The sequence below is a fragment of the Arvicola amphibius genome, chromosome 4 (genome assembly GCF_903992535.2).
Source record: "Arvicola amphibius chromosome 4, mArvAmp1.2, whole genome shotgun sequence".
NCBI lineage: Eukaryota > Metazoa > Chordata > Mammalia > Rodentia > Cricetidae > Arvicola > Arvicola amphibius.
In genome coordinates this window covers 134557416-134579546 of record NC_052050.1, presented here as the reverse complement: position 1 = coordinate 134579546, position 22131 = coordinate 134557416, and the positions used below count along the sequence as shown (strand labels likewise).

Genomic DNA, 22131 nt, shown 5'->3' with positions numbered 1-22131 from the left:
TCATAGAGCTTAGTGAGAAGCAGACATACCTCAAAACTGCCCCAGTGCCAACATTCACAGAATGCCAGGACTCACCTCACCCTACTGCTAGATTCAGAGGCAACTATCTTAACAGAAGAGGGGGGCACAGAAGTAGCTATTTACGGTGAATGTATTTTAAACAAGAATAACACAGTAGAACAAGTCGAGTGTCAATTTTCAGTTGCTTAATCTGTTTTACATAGGAGATTATAAATATATGTATGTATAAAGACTAATATGCATGTATGAATATATTTACATAGATAATGCAGAAATATAATTCTAAATCTGAACACAGACTGAAGTGCTTGAAACCGGAAATGTTTCAGTTTTTTTCATATTTTTGCTGTTTGCATGTGCATAATGAGAAGTCATTGGGTAATGATGCAAGACAAATCCTGAAATTTGTTCACGTTTACTAGGTACCTCATACATGTAATATGAAATTATTTTGTGTAATGCATTAAAATGTTAATCACTTTATAAGTACAACCAAGTTTTCATCCATTGACTCATAAGAAAATGTCACTGTGTTATTATTTTGGTGCTCAAAATATTTGATACATGGAGAATTTCTGAGTTTGAGTGTTTTAGGTTAATATTCAACTTGTAATAATGGTGTGTTTCTGTGTTATAGAAAGTGAACTAGAAAATAGGATATATAACACAATTACAAATATTTAATCATAGATTAACATTTAACAAAATACTAATCAAGTTTAGGTCAAAGTTTTAACGTTGGAATTTCTTTTATTTTTCTTTGTTTTTAAATTGAAAATAGATTCTTTTCTCATACATTATGTCCTGATTATAGTTTTCCCTCTCTTTCTACCTCTCAATTCCTCTTCACCTCAACTCCCGTCCAGGTCTACTCCCTGTTTGTCTCGTAGAAAAGAACAGGCTTCCATGAAAAAAAAAAAAAAAAAAAAAAAAACGACCAAACATGACAAAATAAAATATAATAAGATGAAGCAAATCTATCATATTGAATCATACTGAGGTTGGATGTGGCAACGCAAAAGGAAAGGAGTCCTAAGAGCTGGCACAGGAGTCAGAGACTCACTCATTCTCACAGTCAAATTCCCATAAAAATACTAAGCTAATAGCTATAATATATACACAGAGGACTTGGTACAGACCCATGTAGGCCCTGTGCTTGCTGCTTCTAACTATGTGAGCTCATATGTGCTTTGATTAATTGATTCAGAGGGGTATGTTCTTTTGGAGGGGACAGAGACCTCTGTTTTAGTCTCTCTTTCTCTCTCTCTCTCTCTCTCTCTCTCTCTCTCTCTCTCTCTCTCTCTCTCTCATAATTCTCAGGACTACACGGTGCCACACATGAGCTGTATAATTCTAGGTCCTGGTATTTGACTCCCTCTTCCGGTCTCCATAGGCAACAGACATGCACATGGTACATAGACATACATGCATCTAAAAGACTAATACAAATGAATCTTTTAGGAAGAAAGTTTCTTAGAGTTTCACGTATACTAAATGTACATATTGACTTCCACAAAGTTTTCTAGATTATCAATCCAATGAGATACTGTTAAAAATTTAATGCAGGAATGTTTTTTTTAAATCACATTAATCTGCTCTTTGTTTAAGCAGTATTATGAAAATAATTTATTGTGTGTTTTATTTTAAAAAGTATTTAAGGGAATGCACAGCAAGAAGAAGCAGAATGAAAATTCTTTAGATGTTACTGATGTGTGATTTAGAAAAAACTTTCTTTATATTTTCATTGCATTTTACATTCCAAACACAGTTCTCCCCACCTCCTCCCACTGCCTCTAGCCTCCCCCAAACCACCTTCCATCCACTTCTCCCAACAGGTAATGGCTCCCATGGGGAATCAACAAAGTCTGGCACATTAAGTTCAGCAAAAAGGAACTATCTTAATATGCCTTAATAACAATAATGACAATGATGGTCACATTATTCAATACACCATGAGACAACTATGTCACTGTTAATTCAGTATAGTTGAGGAGAAGAAGATAGAATTTCATTATTCATGTAACATGCAACTAATATGTTTTACCTCATGTAGCTTTCTGTCAAGAAATCACCCGAGAGACATATGTGGATATCAAGAAAAAGAAATTTGTGTTTGTGGGCAACTGACACAATCTGAAATGTACATTTAGTATAATGTAACAAGAATCTTGTGTTTTCTCCTATTCATTCTAATATCTGAGTTGTCTAAACATTGCCGCACGAATTCCCTCTCCTAAAACTAGGTACTGATGGTTTTTAGGTTGTTTTTTAGAAACCCTGTTATCTAGAAATGTTACTCAAGATTCTTGTACTTTGACAGAACTTGGAGTTATTTTTCTCCTGTATCATTCATTCACTCCTTCGTTCATTCCTCATCTCTTCATTAATTTATCAGCTTAAGTGATTTCCACAATATTGTAGCCACAGTATTACTTCTTCTTAATGTGCTTCTTAAATACTTCTATCATATCAGTGATAATAAAAAGCAAAAAACCTGAAGCTCATTTCACTCCTACATCGATGCAATTCCCTCAACCATTAAAGTCATTTAATCCCCATTAAATACAGAAGTTATTTCTGTCTAGTGTTTAATTTTTTAATCTTCTAAATTTGTGTAATAAAGTTGAACAACGCCATTACTTATGAGACCGGCATGATCCATGTGTTCTCAAAATCTTTGTCACTCTGAAATACTCTAGAGTCATAACTAATAATGACTTCCAGTCAGCAGGGAAAGCATGGAGGAAATTATGGATTTCACTTGGAATTTAGAAAGCTTATTAATAGATAGTCTTTATAAACAAGAAATGAACCAGCTGGTGCCCCTCTACAGGCAAGAACATACAAATCTAATTTGCCTCTACCTGTCAATAATAGTGAAGTAGAAAATGGCAGTTGTCTCCATGAACTGTCTCTGAAGCCACTATTGAAGGATAACGATTAGGGCACCTTTGTTATAACTTATAGAACAAATGGAAATTGTGATTCTTGGTTTAACTAAATGAAAACTGTAAACTATTGTAAATGTATCTATTTCATCTCTAACCAGCTAACCCCCAACTGATGAAACTATTAACTGCCAATTAGCACATAAGTAGGAAGCTTTGTGGCAAAGAAGGATAGCACCTTCCTGATTACATGATATCACTATATTTGTTTTCTCTAATTAAGATAATTATTTAATTAAAATGGCCAACTGTAGAAATATACATCTCATCAACGTAGGATAAACTCTCTGGATAAATGCATAATGGTTTTTTATTAAGTTCCAGTACTAAATCTTCTGAAGGTGTAAACGATGCACTGGGTGTGAGGGGCTGTTAAGGTTCCAGGATTTAAATAAATCAGCTCTTTTTCTTAGGTCTAAAAATTTGACAAATTCAGTTAGAACCTCATTAGAATTCTGCCTGGGCTTCTGCTCTGCAGCTTGCCCCTGCCTCACTCCCTGTAATGACAGAAACCCCCTACAGGGTATCAGAGGGGATCTCGCTGCTTAGCTGTGAGCATGAGAAAGTTGGCAAAGGGCTGAGCTTCAGAAAGCCCAATAGCAGATACCATACATTCCCCAGAAGAGTGTCAAGGGTGACACAGACAATCTGATGGTATGATGTGTGAAAAATCCCTGCAAATTCAAGCTGCCCTAGTTGCCCCTTCAAACACATTCCTGGCAGATGTAGTCACTCCTTTCCACCTTGCCAGAGCTCACTCCAATGTGTTTGTGAGCAGAGTGTATCGGAAATGGAAGTTCTCTTTAAAAGTTTCCTAGCTAAGGGAACAATCTTCATCTTTCAGAAATGAGAAAATATGCATACGAGAGAATACACTTAGCTGAGGTGCATATCCACAACTGGCTGACTCTAAGTTCCTCCTGTTCAATAACTCTCCCCCTCAAGCCCACTCCAAACCCACACGTAACACTTAGAATAGAAATCATAATCAAAATTACAACCTAACTACAAATTTACAGCCTACATTTGCAAATTTCTAAGTGTGATATTGTAGAAATTTCTAGACAGCATTTTCCTTTGAGTCTGTATTGGCAACAACAAAGTTTGGCATCTCCACTTCCAACATATTCTCACCTAAATCCACTTCATTAATATGCACAGGGAGGGGGGCTTTGGTGCAGGTATGTCTGGGCAGGTGAATATAAACTTATGTGTGGAGACCAGAGGGCTCCTCAAATGTCGTTCCTCAGGTGCTTTTCAGAATCTTTATGTTTAATACGAGGTCTCTGATTGGCCTGGAACTTTTCCAGGTAGGCTAGCTGAGCAGCCAGCTTCCCATCTCTCTGTCTCTGGGATCACAAATACAGAGTGCCACAACCAGATGTCTAGTGTGATGCTGGGGATATAAACACTAGTCCTCAAACTTGTAAGGTAGCATAGCAACTGCATCATTGTACCAGCCCTATGTCCACTTTAAAGGGAATGGAACTGTATGTCCAACAAACAGCTGTTCCTGATTCAAGATTTCTTCATATTTAATAATCTATAATCACAATTAGTCCTCTCAACAATCCAGCGAGCTACTAGAAAGAGAAGCATCATTTCTGTGTGAGGAAATTTTCTTAGAGAAACTTTACTTGTTTAAAGACACACAGTTGCAAAACCCAAGTTGAAGGCCAAGACCAAACCTCTGTAAGTCACCTGAGTTTGTCTTTTTGGTCCTGTATCTAGGCCTTCTGCCAGGAGTGAGTCAGGGGTTCATGAAGGAACTATAGTACCTTCTTTAGCTCATGGGGAAGATGTGTCCGGCCTTTGCAGTTATGTAATAATAAAAAACACATATTGCAGCTCATAAAAATCTGTATTCTTTTTTATTTTTGTTAACGTAATTGAAAATTCAGTTAAGTGAAAACATTTTCCCAGCAGAGTAACTGTTATTATTTGTCTCAAAACTTCTCACTTTCTTCATTAGCCAAGAGCTATGTACCAACATGTCAAGATAAATGACCCCACTTGCATGCACTATATTCTAAAGGCTTGATTCATAAATGTAAGTACATTATTTCTCTTTATGCATAATTAAAATAATTAGGAATATTTTCCCCAGCTCAACTATTATTGATGCCAGTGATGTCCACCTTAACTCCAGAAAGATGTCACAACAATATTAAAATGCAATATTATCAACCATAACGATGACACAGTCCAAGATCTTGGCTGCTAAATCCTTAAAGTAAAGGAAAATTTCAAATACAAGACTCTTCCAGCCGGGTGGTGGTAGCGCACGCCTTTAATCCTAGCACTCGGGAGGCAGAGGCAGGTGGATCTCTGTGAGTTCGAGACCAGCCTGGTCTACAAGAGCTAGCTCCAGGACAGGCTCTAAAGCTGCAGAGAAACCCTGTCTCGAAAAAAAAAAGACTCTTCCATTTATCATTAGCCTACAAAATATCAATCGCGACGAAAATCTCCCAATAGCATGACATTTTCACATAGTCCTGCGTGCTAGGAATTTATATTATTTAAACATAAGATTAAAATAATTTGAACAAGTTCACAGTGCTAACAAAATTAGTGCAAAGGCATAATGCAACTCATAGCTACCCCTACCCAGCCACCCACACACACCATGAGAAACGATCCTCCTGCCTGTGGCATTCTGCTTTATTTCACTTGCCTGGAACTGTGTGCTCCATCCTATGATCTGAAATAATATTGGTTTACTATAAGTGTTTTTTATCAAAGTTCAAGCAAATGTATATTGTGAAAACTCCTAGACATCCTTTTGCCTTTTATTTCTGTTGTCACCATGGAAAACAAGATCATGGAGAAGAGATTTTTATTTGGCTTCTCAATTATACCAATGCTAAGCTTAAGTTTACAAAAGCCTTGATGGAACTGTTGTTGTATAATGTATATTGTTATTAGACTCAGAACAAATAAAATGCAATGGGCTGATGTAAAACAAGAGTTTGACTTTAAAGATTTAACTATAGAGCAAGAAGGACATTGATTCTTCATGCAAATGCCACAGGCTACTTTTACTTAAATTGGTTTTGGTTTTGCTAACTCAAGTGATTTTTTAATAGAGGAATTTGATCTCCATATGTCATATAGTTATTTTATCAAGTGATGGAAATGGTAAAAATAAAAGTTGGAATGATTGAAGTGTCAAGGTTCTGTAGAGCAACCATCAGGAAAGTCTAAAATATGTATAATTTATATAAAATATTATATGCTAGGCATGCTTTAGGATCTATAATTTTCATTTTCATCAAAAGAAATATCCAAGAAATCACAATGATTTAAGAACAAGCAAAAAGAGTGTACTATAATTTTATAATGATTTGCCATAGAAACAGAATTCAAATGATATTTACTTTATATACAGTTTTGGTATCAAAACTTAAGTGTATGTTGTTATTAAAACCCTTTGGCCCTCCATCCTCCCTTGTCCCCCCACCCCCATGCTCCCAATTTTGTCAGATGATATTGCCTATTTCGACCTTCCAGGTGGTTCTATACATGTTTTTCTTTGGGTTCACCTTATTACTTAGCTTCTCTAGGATCATGACCTATAGGCTCAGTGTCCTTTGTATATAGCTAGTACCCACTTATAAGTGAGTATATACCATATTCATCTTTTTGAGTCTGGGTTGTCTCACTCAGGATATTGTTTTCTAATTCCATCCATTTGCATGCAAAATTCAAGATGTCATTGTTTTTTACCACTGAGTAGTACTCTAATGTGTAAATGTGCCACATTTTCTTTATCCATTAATCAGTTGAGAAGTATCTAGTTTGTTTCTAGGTTCTGGCTATTAGAGTATCAATTAATAAAAATTGGCAGAATTGACTACATAAATGCACATTTACTTACAATTTTTGCTCACTTAAAGTTATATAAAGGGAAAAGTTGCCGCGCAGTCATGGCACAGGCCTTTAATCCCAGCACTCAGGAAGCAGAGGCAGGCGGATCTCTGTGAGTTCGAGGCCAGCCTGGTCTACAAGAGCTAGTTCCAGGACTGGCTCCAAAAACAATACAGAGAAACCCCAGTTCAAAAAACAGGGGGGAAGTTAACGAATAAATTTAAGGAAATAATGTAATTGTTATTAAATATATTTTAAACACTGTTTATTTAGAGATAAGATATAATTTTGGTTAAATCAATATAGCTCTTAAAGTTCTAATTATATTATTCAGCAAAAGTAACTCAATGTCTAAAAGTACTTATTAGATAGCTTTTAGAAATTTTGGTTTTAAGGTATAAACTAAAGATAGAGAGAATACAAATAAAATATTTCCTTTAAGAAATTGCACAAACGAATATACATATGTTATGGAAAAATTCAGATTTTTCTCCACAGAAACACTTGGATATCTCCAAATAAAATATTTCTTTTCTACTTGTAAAAAAAATATTTTCTACTAAAAGTACTTTATTATTTATTATAATACTAATTATATAACACTTTATTATAATTCCTCCATACTCTGTTATTACTAGCTGTCACAGATAAAAATACAAACCTCAGTTTCTAAGAATTCTTAAATGTCATATTGCTGCATAAACATAAATTTTATACAATACAGAAACATCTCATTTGAATATATAATTAATTTTCAAATGATTAGTATAATGAAAAGTGAGAATAACATAACATTAACCGATTAATTTTTCTGTTCTACACATCTTGAGAAGATAGTGAACCCATAGTTTATAATTACTAGAAGTCTTTACTAAAAGGAGAGGAACATTTTCTAATTTCCCAAGCTAGCAAGTATCTATTGACAAAGAAAACTAGTTAAGCATTACAGATTTAGATGTTTTTAATAAAGAAGTAGTGTGCTCCTTTTGTAGAGTCAGCTATACTGTGACTCAGAAGAATCCAGTTTTAAACTCACCTGCTACAAGTGTGTTATTTGGAAAGATGCCCATGTTTAATTCCTCTGACTTCTGGAAGCTCTACCACATTCACTTTAGTCTTTTATACTTCCTTTAGTTTCTCCCTGTTGTTGATTTCATTCTTATTTGTGAAGTTCACACCTGCATGTAATGTGTTTCCATTAAAATCTACCCCCATTCCATTCCCTTTGATTCCTCCCCTTTTTCTCCTACCACCCTTCCCCCCTCCTAACTTCATTTCTTCTCTTTTTTTTCTTTAAAACAGCCACTGAGTCCACTTAACATTGTTATATATGCATGGCGGTATGGCCCTGTATTAGAGCACTGATAGCCTTTCAGAGACTTCATTTTGAAGAAAACTTACCCCACCCCCAGCAGGTACTAATTACCAATAGCTTCTCAGCAAGGGGTCGGTCTCCCTGGGCTCCTTCCCCTTGGAGAATGGAATTGTGGCTGGTTTGATTTCAGGCAGGTCTTCTACATGCAGTCCTAGCAGTTATGAGTTCATTCCCAATTTTACATACCAAGTGATACCAGGTGACAAATATATTGTCTACCTTTCAAAGGAAAACTGAAACACTGAAACTGGCATTAAAATCATCCTCAGAGAGTAAATCAAGTGAAGAATTGAACACAAACGCAGTTAGTTCTTTTTCCTGAATTCTAAAGTAATTATTATAAAACAAATGGGAGTCATGATTTTTATTTTGTTTTTTTTAATAAAAGGACATACAAAACAATAGTGTCAAAAACATATACCTTAGCCAAGCTATTTGTTATTTAAATCATTTCAGAAGCTGCTTTACAGGAAATTCCATAATCCCAATACCATTTCTTTCATTAAATGTTTTGGATGTGGAGGTTTATTTGACTGTTTTAATTTTAACCCAACAAACCTTAATGTGTCTGTGAGTATAAGTCACTTTAATAATGTCTCGTATATTAGCTAATCAAAATTAAATTTGAAATCCAAAACCCCTGTGCAGCTCCTTCTTGCTTCTTAGGTTTTGCCAGAATATTTTCTCATGCTAGACATGCACGTCTTTCTATGCAATCTCACCCTGGTTCCCTGCATAGTAAGGAGCTCACATTATAATTTATCTTCCTAAGGGAGGAATATTCCTTGTAGAGGTCATATTTAAGAAACATCAGACATGAATTTTGAACACTTTGACTTCACTTCCCCTTTCCAAGATAATTGCCCATCCAGGCTGCTGAAGGAGCAATTTTAAGGATATAATCTGGCAATCGGTCTTTAGAGATGCTACCAGCAAATGAAAACAGCAGACTCAATAAGAAAGGAAGAGCAGGTGTTCCCTCAATTAGAAGGAAAAGAGAAGTTTCAGATAATGAGACTATGATGAAAACTAGTGAAGGATACAACATATAAAACACAATGTTAAGCTTGATTCTCTTCCCACATGCTCATCTGCATGCGTCTTTAATTAAATGAGCAAGTTAGTTTGCATCTTTTAACATTCAATCTCAAAACAAGTCCCTCTTTTCATCTTTAAGTAATGACAATGTAGATTGCTGAATATGTAAAACACTATAAGAAATTAGTTTACAAGTCTCTTACTTAACTGAAGGGGATTGCAGCATCTCATGGCTATCAAAGACACAACAAACATCACCTTTGCTCTTAATATTGATATGTGAATGCTGTGTTTCTGTATTATATTATGCAGACTTTGTTACTTTTCTTTTACGTTAATATTCATTGATAAGGTATGCCCCAAAAGAAAGTTGATTAATGCCCCCCAAAAATAACATTCCCCAAATAAAACAATTAGATTCTTGATGAACTATTTATTATAATGACTGCTGTGTTGTTTGATGAGAAGCCTGGATTTCAGATTTCTGAAGCACCTGTACAACTAAGACATCAGGGTGTCTGAGGCCAAGGGACGTGGGACAATTGAGAAGATTACCATGTTTTGTTTTGTTAAGGAAAATGAAGGCTTCCCTTTCCTCTAAGGAAATAGAAGCTACTGTATTCTAAATAATAAAACTTCAATAAGTAATACAAACAGAACTAAAACTTCACTACAGCAAGCTGACTCCTGTGCTAAATCCTGACCAGTCTGAGGGTGCGAAGGGAGATGTCTATCAGTCATTAGGCAGCCATGTGTACCTTCACTAGCAATACATAGATGAAGCTCATTTTTTAAATGAAAAGTTTTGAGTCATCTCTGTGTAAATTAAAGGAGTGACAGAATAGTACACACTGCAATCCAGTGACAGAAGTGTTAATTTTCTTTCCTTCTACTTCAGTTTCAAGAAAGTATATTCGCCAGTGCCCTGAGCCTTCCTTCCGCATCAGAGCGCTCTTCTGTCCTTGCTAGTTCAGGTAAGATTGGCCTGATGTAACAGCAGATGTCAGGAATAGCACATCTACTATACTATGCTTTGCTATTAACTGATTTCATTCTCTGTTACTGTAGATGAACAAGAGGGCATTTCCATTTTGAAGAAAACGTACTTTTATCGGCTAATTTAGTTTATTCCAAAATAACTTCAAAGCTAAGAATAACAGATAGCACCCTATAGATTCTGTAAAAACATACTGCATTTCCAGAAAATTATCAAGAGGATTATATGCATATCCCTGCTCTTAACAACTCGCCGTTAAAAAACAAATAGAAAAGATTTGGTTACATTCCTTTAGAATGTCAAGTACCTTTAAACAAGTACAAACACAAGATATGCTCACCTTAGTCACAACTGCAGTAGAAACAGTTACCAGCAGCGAGAGTGGCAGAACTGAGAGAAGACAAAACCATGTTTTCTTGCTTTGTTTCTTTTCTGCCCTGCTACAATAAAGACGAAGAAAGATTTTTGGCTAGAGTTACAGCTAAATATGGAATCAAGGTAAGAGAAATTGCACAGGAAAGATTCCTATGGGCAAGTTCAAAGTATTTGCTTGGGGAGAGTGGCACAGACTGATTCTGTCAACTTTTCAGATATCATGTCTTGCTTCTGTATTTACATTTTCACAATATAAGCAGGTTAAGAAATATTGGTCAGTGTAGTAGCTGGCATTTTTTACTACAAAGTAGATATGGGAATGATGCTAGCTAAGTTACCATTTATTTTTTAAAATTTCAGTGATAATTTTCATTTGTGTTCCATAACCAAAAGCAAGACTTAGCAATACACACTCTGCCAAGCAGGGAAAGAGACTTGGTTCCTGTCTCAAATCTCAGACTGGACCAACGAGCAAGACCCACCAGGACCTAGGCCATCTCTTTGAGTTTTTGTTTGTTTGTTTTCAGAAATTATTTTCCACTAAGAGTTTTTAAATGTAAGCATATATAACAGAATTTGTCTGCTTTGGCAAACCAAAAGATAAACTTATCTCACACAATCTCCATAGGCAAAGCAAAGCTGTTAGCAATAAAGCTTAATAAGCAAAGGCTCTATGAATTGCAAGAAGATACATGTACAGCTAACAGACAGAATTAGTTTTAATTTGGTAAATACACACACAGCAAATACCATGATGCTGGAATGGAGGAAACACCTTTGGAGGTAGGAACTGGAAGAAAAGGATGTCAAGGTTGTCTTTGGCTACCTAATAAGTTCAAAGTCAGCCTGTCCCAAAAATTTGTAAATAAATAAGCAAAATCCCTGAAAAATATAACTCATTTGTAATGCTATATAAAAATATTTTAATACAAGGTCCTTTTATACTCAGAGTTCTCTCTTTCTCTGTGGGCTGAGAAATTTATTTTTAGCATGCAACTTTTCTTAAGTTCCTTGTGGAAGACATAAAAAATTTAAAATATCCCCTACTCTTGGGCTCTTTCCCTCTTCTTGGGTTGCCTCTATATGAGTAAGTATTGCTGCCTTATCTCATTTGTATCTTGTTTTGTCCTGCTTTGCTGTTAGCTCTTGGAAGCCTGCTCTTTTCTAAAGAGGAAATGGAAGGAGAGCAGGTCTGGGAGAGGGGGAGATTTGTTGTGGAGGGGGTGGTAGGAGGAGTGGAGGGAAGGGAAACTGTGGTCAGGTTGTGTGTGAGAGAATAACCTATTTTCAATTAAAAAATTAAAATATCTCAAAAAACAGCATTTCTAAAAGAATTTATATAAAAAATTATTTGAGAGCTATATATGGTAACATAGATTATGAACCCTATTAGAAATAAATAAAATACCAAATGTGAGACTAGTTGAGCACAAAAGTAGTTAAACTTGGTGAGATGTGAAATTAGATTTTAATGCATGCAAAACACATTCCAATGCATATTTTTAGGTGGGAGCTGATTGACTTTTCTTGGTGTTTAAAATTAAAAGCTGCCTTTAGGCAGTTAAGAACCTTTGGAGAGCATTTGATATCGCTAAACTCAAGCAGTTAGATTTAGTCCTACCATGGAGCTGTGCAAGGACCAAAGTCTCATCCTGGGACACATTTCAGGGTGGCTTTGTGCCAGTTCTCTCCCACAGAGCAAGTTCATCAAATTCTCTTCCCAGGTGAACCCACCTCCATATACAATGGGAAGTGTGTTCACTTTTTCTATACCCTCTTAATATTTTACTCATCCTTCTTGGCCCCCTTGAACAGTCATTAATGATAATAATGGAATAATAACTAATACATGTATAGATGGTTCTGTGCTAAACACTGATGACTATAGTTAATAACTATCATACGATGGTCCTGTAATGTACATGGAGAAGGTATAATTGTTAGTCTCAATTTACCCTGGAAGTAAATGACATTTAGAAATGCTAACTATCACATCAAAAGTCGCACAGCTCAAAAGGGGAGTCTGCAATGAACTCGTGTCTATGTGGCTCTAAAACTGAGCAAAAATAAAGAAGCCTTATAATTGGAATCTCAAAAGCTGCATTACTTTTCTCTGTCAATGGGTAGATGACAGCTCATTTTGCTCTCAAGTTCCTTATGAGTTAAAAGAAGTTTTTAAAAATCCCTAGCTGAAATTACACTTTACTCAAGAACCACGTATTGAATTCTTTAATACAAGACACTTGTCTAGGTAGGAGAATATCACCATAATATATAATAGTCATTGCTTACTACATAAATTCATTTTTTCAGTGATTAACAGTCTATGGATTTTACTCAAAGATCATATGTATGGATTATTATCATGATATGTCTTTTTATAAATTTCTCTTTTATGGATTTAAGACAGTTTGCCTTGACAAGTTCTTTAGAGCCATGGAAGTATGTAATTTGAAGAAAACACAAACTAACCATCTTGATTGTATGTCCTCGGTTAAATATATTCTTAACAGTACAACTCACTGATCTGACTCTTTGTGTATGGAGTTCCAGCTGTAGATTCTGCTTTCACATGCTATCGTTATCTCGTATAATTTACTGGTCCAGAATAATAAATGCCGAATTCAATCATGGTCATCTGGGAAGGACATGCTTTGCTTTTCATGACTCTCAGACTGTGGTGGGATTTAATTCAGGATGTTTTGTCTTTATTCAAATCATATTAAGTGTTTTATGAAGGAGCGCCAGTATTATGAGGAGCCAGAGTAGTCACTGACTGATATGAATGCTGAATTGTATCAGCCTCATCCAAATGAATGTTGAATGAAACAAGAGGTTTAACGGAGAAGAAAGCTGTGCAGGACATACAAACTATTTGTATGACATATTTGTATTGATATCATGATACTTTTTGTAGGAGGAAAACACAGTAAAATCAGTATTGGAAAGCAATTTTCATCTAAGGTAATTAACTCAATAAATATTCGCCAAATGCAAATTATTTCAAAGACATTTTAGGTGCCTGGGATGAATATTTTTTTTAAATGTAAACTTAATCTAGCCAGGCAGTGGTGGCGCACACCTTTAATCCCAGCACTCGGTAGGCAGAGGCAGGCAGATCTCTGTGAGTTTGAGGCCAGCCTGGTCTACAAGAGCTAGTTCCAGGACAGGCTCCAAAGCTACAGAGAAACCCTGTCTCGAAAAAAAAAATCAATGTAAAATTAATCTAGGATAGTTTGAAAATGACTATAAGCAAAAGTTTTTGTCTGTTAATTGCATCTCTATGCAATATCATTGTAACAATGGATACAGAAAGACCTTAAGATCACTTAAAGACTAAATAATAAGCAAATGCCTTAAAATACATTTAGCAATCAAAACAAATCACATGACTCAGTATCTAAACGATATGCTAATCCTAGTATCTTTTGAGAAATTAGCATATGTAAACATGGCATTTCCAAAGTAATGAGGGAAGATAAAATAAATTTATTAGAGGAGATCAATTTTATCAAAATATAGTATAAGCACATATAGAAACATCATAGTAACCCCTTTATATAATTAATATATTCCAATAAAATACAATTGGTCCACTTTATAGTTTGTTTAGATAAATTGATACTAATATACATACAGTCCCACTCCAATCTGTCTGCTATCTAGTTCTCTTCTGTTAAGTGTAAGGATGACACATAAAATAGCAAGCATATTCTCCCTAACACTGGTCTTCTACTGAAGTGGGTAACTGGATCAACAAGAGAGAGAATATAGAGACATTAGAGCTTCAGGCCATAGGAAATAGAATGATTCTATTCCTAAAACTAATCCTCTGGGCAATTTTTATTATAAAAAGTCAAGTTCTAAGACTTTAGTTTCTGAAATACACAGGCACAACTAGAGTAGAAGGTCTTAGAAAAATGGATAAACATTTTAAATAGCAATTGTATTTTCTCCAAGAATTCAAGGTCAATATTTGTGTTTGTATGTTTGTGTATGTGTGTTTGGGTGTATGTATATGCGTGTGTGTGTTTTGTGGATTAGTCTGTATGTGAATGTGTATAGGTAAATTAGAAAAGGGAGCATTATTCTATGACAGAAAAGCAGCATCTGTGTTTTGTTTTGTTTTGTTTACTAAAAATTAAAAGCAACGACGCCATAAAGAAAAGACAGGTAAAGTTGATCATTGCTGGTGTTCAATTTCAGTTGCAAATGACTAGATCTTAATAAGCATATAGTCTAAGATCCCGCCAATCTAAAATAATTATGGAAATTTGAGTCAATTGGGGAACCTGTTTTCTCTCTGAAGGCAAGATATTATAGAATCCTAACTATACCACCACATGAGTTACTTTCCATTTTATAAACATGGAGGGCATACCTTATAATACCTAAAATTCCCCTAGCCTGTGGCTAATATAAAATTGAGTTGAAACAGGATTACTTGTTTTTAATTTCAGAAAACAGACTCACAGGTTTAGACTCTAGAAAATAATTTCAATGAAGGCCATGTATTACAAAAACAAAACAAAATTCTAAAATTCTGCTATGTAATGGGATGTTTGCAAGAAGAAAACTCACAGCCATAAAAATAGTTTCTACAATGTCTTGGCATACAACACTTCATAACTTGGACACAGAAACTCAAAGAGGAAATTTTCCACCTGTCCAAAAACAACTTCTTGTGCCATTACCCAATGGTAATGAGCTTCAAAAAAGCCTGGATATAAGTAACTAATCATTACTCATTGGCAGTAGGTACTATGTATGCCTCATTTAACTCGTCTGTTGGACTAAGTAACAAGCAAACCAAAGATCAAGCTGAAAAGAATAATATTCCTTCCCACAATAAAAACTCCACTCTTCCATTAATTACTGCCAAAATGTCAACAAATTTAACAAATATATTTCATAATTAAAAAAATCAAAAAATAATCCATAATTAAAAAATCAAAAAATAATCCATAAAAAGCAAGAAAATAAACCTAATGGAGAGGTATAGGACAAGTTGGGGGGAAACTGCTCATGCTTCAAGAAAACTCAGAAGATATGATAACATTACTGACTGCATGCTGTTCTTAAAGTCATATTTAACATGCCTTAGTCTTCTAAGTCTTCTTTATTGTGTAAGGCTAGAGAGACATCTCAGCAGTTAAGAGCATTGGCTATACTTCCAAAGGATCAGGTTTTAATTTCCAGCACTTACATGTGCTTCAAGGTGGATTATAACTCTAATCCCAGTGGAATATACCACTCTCTCTGGCCTTCACCATTGTTAAAGGTACATAGTATACAGATATACAGGCAGGCAAAACACCCATACACATCAAAATCATTTTTAAAATGTTTTAAAAAGTATTATGCAGCAGACTCCACTCTTTCTCACTCACTCTCCATTCTCTCATTCTCTCTATCTCCCACAAGTGACCTATGGGGCAATGTACAATGTGTAGGAATACAAAGGAAGAAAAGAATTGTATCTTCCTCAGCTTATTGATCAGTAAGCAGAAAATCCATTGGCAAAGAACTAGAAATGTGTTCCAGCAAGCGCATAGGCAGTATTAAAAGACACAGAGAGGAAATTCATGATCTGGAAGAAATGAATTATTTAGTGAAGTTTAGGGGCGGAGGACACCCCTGTGATGCTCAATGTCAACATTATGCTGATTGCGCTGTATCATGCTGAAGTGTGGGAATTGAAACAAATTATCAGAAGAGAATAAACAATAAAATTTAAGCAGATAAGAAAGGAACTATTGTTTTATAAACGAATATGTACAAATGTAGAATTGCGGGTAGCTTGGGCATAAGTTACTTGAGGTTAGTCAAAGAAGTAGGAAAATCATAGATAGGCTATCAGCCCTTCTTGCCAATCGTTCTCAGAGAACATTGCTGGTTGTTCTTAGCATATGTCTTCCATCAGATTTTGTGAACGCACTTCTACTTTGTTCTATGCACGTCTATATTACCTTATACCAATAAGCCACATGACCACTGCCATAGAACACACAATAAATTCTACCCTCTATTAAGGAAATGTATAAAATAAGGAACTAGCAGAACAGGTTCATTTGGAGTCAGTCATATGTAAAACCCAATGCCTGGAATCACTGACAATCTTCCAGAATAGCCTTGCTGCTGACTTAGCTGACTAACTGTGTTGGCAAAGAATCTTTAGCCCAATTTAAGAAGACAAAGCTCTCAAATTTTCAGAAACGTATAATAATTTTAATAGTAAGGACTTTGAATATTAAGCCTAAAACATAGAAAATCAGCTAAGCAAATTGCCAAGGTTTAGGTCTTTGTGGAAACTTAATGCAAGAATTTTATCAAAACAGGAAATGAAAAATAATAATCATATTTAAAGAATATGTGGGGTTTTTAACTTCAACTTGATCAGTCTTGTCAAAGCTGATAATTGGCTGCTGTTAGGACTAGTTTCCAGGGATCATCTTTTCTTCCTTTTATAAAACACCCTCAGGCATTTCCAGAAATGTCTAAATCCTTTCTACCAAGACTCAGGGCAAGCTTTTGTGCTCCAATATCTAGTCTGTCCCAACTTACTCTGAGTTAACTTATTTAAAATTAAAAAGAAGAAAAGATTGTATAAATCTCTTGGCAGGGATTCTGACCCGGTTCCTTAGAGTAATCTCATTTTTCGTACATTCCGTTTGCTGCAGTGACCACCAGCACTACAAGAGCTCTACCCATGATTCTTGAGAGAGGTTATGACAAATGAGGGGCTGTGGAGAAGTCTCATCGGAGACAATGAGAGGTTAAAGGCAGTGTCGAAACATGGAAAACTAGAAGATGGTACTGATGACACACCTCTGACGGAGTTCTTATACTGAAAAGGTAATGAAACATCTAGACAGAACTTTCTAAAAGATTACCGAACTCCGTGGCAGGGACGGAGAAGCTCAAGTGAGGGGTGGGATGTGTGTGTTCCTTCCTGGCTGCTATCACTTTGTAGCCACCTTCAGTCATCCAAGATTACCTACCGACATTGTGCAAGGAGGAAAAAACAACCGAGCAAGGACTAACTCCAAGAACACAGAACTGTTAGAAAACAAACATGGAAGGCTTTTATAAAAGATTGTAAAAATGACAGGTCAGATAGTTAAGAATCCCTATTATTCATACACATTTGAAAATATTCTCAATAAGAATTCAATAATGTATATGCCAGAGTTTGAAGACTTATATCAAATAATCTTACAAAGGATCACAGGTCTTTTAATGTAAAATTTAGACACTGGATCATTTAAATCAAGGAGGAGGATAGAACAGAGAAAGATGTTTGATGGAACAGGAGCAGTGTTTATTCTGTTAGTTTTTACAGTTACTTAGAATCATTCTCTTTGAGAGAAAATTTTTTAGCTACAGTAAACATTTGTAATTTTTCATTGACTTTTCAGCTTATTAACTTCTTTGGTTTAAACTCAACTACTATTTGTCAATAACTGAACAAGTAGAAAAAGGCTCTTTCAATCTTTGAATTCTGATTTTTCTGCGTATGCTGGAAAGAAATTTCATAACATTGAAAGATTACAGTTTACAAATATAGTCAGTAACCTATCTCACGAAGCATGAGAAAGTTGAGACATAGAAGACAGAAATCTTAGTATAAATGTGCTTTCAAATGATGATATCATGGCAGAAGTCGATTAATATCAGAGTAAGATACATTATTATCTGTAGAACTTTAATATTCCTGCTTTTCCAATTGTTCTCTCAGAAGTTTCCAAAGCCCACTCGACGTGTGGACAAAGTGCATTTTAGTCAAGGTAGTCACACCTTGTATTGAAATGGTAGACATTCTGAAGTCAGGTACCTCAGAAGTGACTTGGAAGTGTCTGAAATATACTCTGCTCCATTATCCCATGGCAAAAATATGTTCAACTGATTCCACTATGTATCACATAATGATTAAATGCCCATGACTTTTTTCAGGAATGATTTACTGAAAGGCCTTATCATTAAGAGCACAAACATGGAACTGTTTGCACTTTGAACCATGACTCACTCACGTATAAACTTGGAAAAAAGTTGATGAGATGAAATAAAACCTAACTGTCTCTGTTGCCTAGAGCAATCGATGGATCAAAACATCGATTTTACAAAGTGGCTTTGAGAATGAACAAAATGCCAAGCTAGAAGGGCTTATTTTGTTTAACTGCTCATTAAACAATGTCTCCATACCAGATAAAAGTGAGGCGCTTTCTAATTTCATAGATTTGGCAATATGAGCAATTATTCTTCACAAAATCCAAATCTGAAAGCAACGAAAAGTGAAACAGTGACTAATATCAGAATAAATTTGAATTAAAATGGTCCCAAAAATCAGTGTTACTGATCAGACTGTCAGTCCAAGGGCAAGTAAGGTTTCACTTTCTAGAGGCTCAGAAGTTCCTGAACTATTGCACAGTGAGATCCTGCACGTGGCACACCAGATAGGCACAGCATTCTCATTTAACCTCTGTGACTCCAGTTTGTAGTTCTGAAAAGTAAGAAAATTCTTAGAGGGCTGAAGCCTTTCATAAGAGATGCATAATACCACGGCATGTTTTATATAACTAAAAACCTTACACATCACATAGTCACTGCAATTTCAAATATGTATACATTTGTTTATAGTACTTTTTTAAAGTATTTACAATTAGAAAAAAAACCCGTATTCTGTGCCCAATGGTTAGATTGAGATCAAAGTAGTTGTTAAAATGGAAACAAAAATAAGCCTTTAGGGTAAATGCAAAAAGTATTAAAGCCAGCTATTAAACACCATAGTTTTAGGACAAACATCAATTCTTAATGTTAAATTCCAAGCAGCTGCTTAGGAGAAGTGAAACTTACTTTGTCTTTAAGACTAGATAAAATATCTCATCCATCTGAGGGAGACGTGCAAAGGTCAAATACAATTCTATGAATCTTGAGGTAAGCTATCTATTTCCTTGGATTAGCTTTTCCTTCGGTTTGAGGTTTTTAAAACGCTGAGATGCACTGAGTAGATACCGACTCCTAGGATCTCCAAGAGGAAGGGTTTTCCCACTCACGACTTTGTTTTCATATTTCATAAGATCACTCTTGCCCATGGAAGCTGATATTTTTGTTTCTACCCAAGAAAGTTTCAAGGCTGTTTTTATATTAGGTACATAATACCTTTCTTCCGTAGGAGGATGTGAGATTACGAACAAATGTGAAAATTAGAAAATGATCATATGTGAGCTAGTGTTTGAGTATACATGCCCTGAGCAAAGATGAATATAGTACTTTTATGACTTTCACTTTATGACTTTCAGCTGTAACCCAGAATGTTTACAGCTGATAGCCATTATTAATATCGATGAGGCAAAGACCAAGCAGGGTATTGTAGAAGGATAAGAAACTTAATGTGGTCTGGTTCCCTCCCCTTCTCTGAAGTTCATAACAGTTCCATACTGTGGACTTCTTATCATACAAGCAGTCATACCATAGCAATGACAGGCACAGAACTGCTTTGAGAAAAGCGTCTTCAAAAGGATGCCAACCATCAGCACTGTTGTTGAAAGGAAAGGCATCTAAGAAGTGATGCTCCTTCAACACAAAATGTGTGGTATGCATCTAGTCAATCTGTTTGACCTAGAAATACTCAAACTGAAACGTTTTAGAAAATGCCTTCTGAAAGCATTATTGAATATCGATCTTGCATGAATATAAAACAGATGCCTTTCTGAAATAATATGCTACTATGCTTTTATGAGTTTATACATATATGACTTTTTAAAAATTAGTGAAAATGTTAATAAAAATTATGTCAAGAGCTAAAATCAAATTTATTTCATAGTCATGTATTTAACTGTGGTAAATATGAAGAATTTCTATGGAGATCTTTAGCTTCATTGTAAATTTAGTCATTTTCTCAATTCTGCTTTATCATAAATCTAAGTGCATGATAATTCACATTTATGCATGTGTGTGTATTAATTTTAAGACAAACTGAATGTACAAAAGCTGAGGTAGGAAACCCTTGTTGCAAGTCGAATTCAGTTTATGATCTTTAACAAAATCAAAATTGGTAGTAAGCTGATAAGTAAAATAATGGAGAAAATATATCAATTTATATAATTTATATAGGATCTAATTTTTACAGTTGTTTAAGGTTATGAAAGAAGGTTATCATCTTCTTATTATGTATTATCTATCATTTAAAAAAACTTTCTGAGATAAAGTTTCATGTAGTCTGGTTGTTCTAAAATTTAGGGTGTAGATGAGGATGACCTGACCTGCTGATTCTCCTGCATCTACCGCCCAATGACTGGGATTATTGCAATTTGCACATACCTAGGCCTCTATCACTTACTCTTGGGCTTCACTGCCGCATGTCAACCTAAAAATAATATAGCCCAAGGATTGGGGATGAGCATAACATTTCTTTTTTAAAGGTATGTAGAGTGAAGAGCTACTCTGTAGGAAAAGTAAACACATGGATTGCAGCTCAAATGTCACCATTCACATTGGAAACAAGAATGTTAGAGAAAATCCTTTACTCCGTGAGCAACATCTTCCAATCATCTCTGGAGTTTAAACTACATGCAGTGGCATAGATTTCAGAAACAGAAGACGCAGAACAGTGTCACTAATGCATTTTTCATTAACCGTTTGATTCTGAGCACTTCATTTTTCTGAGCTACAGTTTTAAACCCCCAAAATAAGCAGCTGATAGCATATACCTGGTTTGATGTTCAAATGAAGCATTTGAATGATGGAGACAGTTATGTTAAATTTATCGGTTTGAAAACAATTTTCTTTGAAGAAGATGCAAACATGTCATTTTCAAAAGGTGCAGGTAGCCATCGACTGAGACGAGAGAACTGAGAGAGCAGATGGCCATGAGGTTTCTGCCTTCTGCTTTTTCATCTTCCGGTTCTAGGCGGTGTCTCTGTTGAACTGTGAACTAAGAGCAGGCAGAACAGGTAACAGTCCCAACCAGTGCTACTTCTGATTTATTAATTAAATACTGGAATTATTTTGAATGAACTTTTAAGAAAATTAGTCCACCACCGGTAAGAAAGACTGGAAGAAAACACTCCAGTGAAACTCGATTCCCAGCCCTAGCATTCTCTACCCAGCTACAGCTGAGAACTGTGAGGTCTGTGAGCCCTGCCTGCAACACTGCCTCTGGTGTGTGACTGAGCCAGGATTTGAACTGTATCTGGTTGTGTAAACAATCATTGCAACCTACACCACAAAACTGGACCAAGCAAAGCTTCCAAGGCAGCTAGATGCAAACTGAGTGCTTGGAGACTTTTGGATATTTCTGGGCTCTAATATTGAAGCTGAACATTTCAATTAGCAGCAAAGTCTTCATTTTAGCCCCCTTTTCTCTGATAGCCATTATGCTGGAAGTCAGAATCTTTGTGAGTAGATATAGAAATATTTTACTTTTAAAGATGTTTAAAATTTTCATCTTGGCTTAGAAGCATTTTGTGTTGGAATCTAACACCACAACTATATGGCCATGGCTTATAGTG

General features: G+C 35.4%; 2 long non-coding RNA genes across 2 annotated transcripts in view; both read right to left on the bottom strand.

Annotated features, from left to right (window-relative positions):
• Positions 1-22131, bottom strand: part of LOC119812673 — a 130607-nt gene that overhangs the window by 101217 nt on the left and 7259 nt on the right. The window lies entirely within an intron of this gene.
• LOC119812674 lies at positions 7878-21533 on the bottom strand. Its single transcript, XR_005285113.1, has 3 exons — positions 21331-21533; positions 10587-10686; positions 7878-8014 (listed from the first exon to the last, which is right to left on the bottom strand). It is a non-coding gene; the product is annotated as an uncharacterized LOC119812674 (long non-coding RNA).